The sequence below is a fragment of the Theobroma cacao genome, chromosome 4 (assembly GCF_000208745.1).
Source record: "Theobroma cacao cultivar B97-61/B2 chromosome 4, Criollo_cocoa_genome_V2, whole genome shotgun sequence".
NCBI lineage: Eukaryota > Viridiplantae > Streptophyta > Magnoliopsida > Malvales > Malvaceae > Theobroma > Theobroma cacao.
Window position 1 is genome coordinate 21,830,409 of NC_030853.1, and position 2,089 is coordinate 21,832,497.

The window sequence follows — 2,089 nt, forward strand, 5'->3', positions numbered from 1 at the left end:
CCATCTAAAGTCCAAATCACCAAGGATCTGCAAAATACCTCAAGCCAGTCATTTCATTGAAATTGAAACTGATCATCTAAACTGCCACACATTGGCCCCTACCAGTACCAAAACTACGGGTGTCTTTGATAAACCATTGAAAATGAAAATTCTCAATGATTTGATTTTTTCAATGCAATTGATAACTCATTCTAGAACCAACTTAAATGGAAAATTTTCAATGAAAAAGTGTGGAAAATATTAAGTAGTTAAACCTAGTTAATGAGTTAATGTATTCAGCCATTCTTATTTAAGAAAAAAATATGTTATTTAATTACATTAATATTATATTTTTTTTACATAAATTTTTTCTTTTTTTCTTTTTTCCTTTTTCTTTTTTTTCTTTTTCATGGGTCGGTTGCCAGAAAGGCGACTGGTGTAACAAAACGTCGATCTGGCGCACCATGTGGCCAGATTTGGCCACTACGGTGCCAGATCGGTGCTTCCTTGCTATTGGATCTGGTCTAGAAGCACCAGATCTGGTGCTTATCGCGGCCAGATCTGGCTGGATCTCCTTTTGAATCTTGTCTGACCATATTCGGTCATAAAATCACCGTCACAGCCGCTTTCGTCACCGTCGCCGTCGCAGCCGTAGCCACTTCCACCGCCATCGCTAACATCATCTCTGGCGTTGGTGCCACTTAGAGAGAGAATAAGAGAGGAATGAATGGGGGAAGAGAGAGAAAGAAAAGGGACAATGGAGAAAAAAAGTATTTATAGGTATATGGTTGTAATATTTTTAGGTTATAAGGGGCATTTTAGTCTTCTCACAATTTAGAGTTATTCCTTCAGTCATGGAATAGCAAAACCCATGGGGAAGCTCGGGTGTAGTTATGCTTGAGTTTTATCCCATTTTAAAGAATAGTTATTCCCTGTACGAAACGTGCAGTTAGAGTATGAACTACGTTTTTCTTAGTAAGGTGGGAATAAATGTATAGACTTGTAGTACATACTGACTACAGGATATATGCAAAACAAAAGTCCCAAAATGGCAAGGAGAGCATAATATGTCAAATATTTGGAAAGTTGCACATAAAATTTTTCGCTTTTTATCATAAACTATTGGCTTAGATGGAATACAAGATTATTACTTGCGTCAAATTTTGCGTGAATTAGTATTTACATGCAAGTATCTATAATTTAGGCTTCTCAAACATGTCAATAAAAACACATAAGAAGCTTATTTTCTTAACTTATCTTGAGTAAAATTCTTAAAGATTTTAAAATCATGTGGATCACAAGCAAAAAAGATTCTTCAAGATTTTAGCAAAAGGGAACACTAGATTTTATTCATTTCAATATTAAAAAATTACTAAGGGAAAACAGTTCTCAAAGGCTGCTTTTGCTTTAAATGTTGACTAATTCTGAATCTTTAGTAACATAAAAACATAATAACATGTGTGTGCGGTAACTTACAATAGCATACTGCAGGACAGTCATATGCTATGACTTTGTTATATACAATCTTGATTTTGTATATGCTTTGAATGTTGGCAATTGTTAAACAATGAATTTTGTTATTAAGTTGGAAATGAATGCAAAAAATGAATGATGCTATTATGATTACCCTTCATTTATGCTTTGTGTTTATGTTTTTATAGCAGCTGCACGTATGGCTTTTGCAAAGAATTTTTCAATGATCATTCTTATTTCTGCTGATTAATTTCTTTATATTTATGCTTTTATTGGAACTACTGAGATTGCTTTTGGAGAGTATTTCACAGCTATTATTCTGGCCAATACTTGATGGGAGTTGTACAATTGTTTCTGTTGATTGCTTCCTTTCTATTTCATGTTTTTATTAAAGTAGCTAAGAGTGTTATTCTGCGCCATTGTTGATTCTTCAGTTATTGTTGTTGTTTAATTTCTTTGTATTTTATGCTTTTATTGGAGTTGTGTAGATTGTTTTCTCAAGGTATTCTTGAATGATCACTCTTTCTTCAAGTGAAAACTGCTACCCTACCTCATGCTACATGAGGGCTGCATATTTAATTTTTTGGAAAGACGAAGAGTGAAATGAATGGCCAATACATTTGTTTATAAAAGCAAG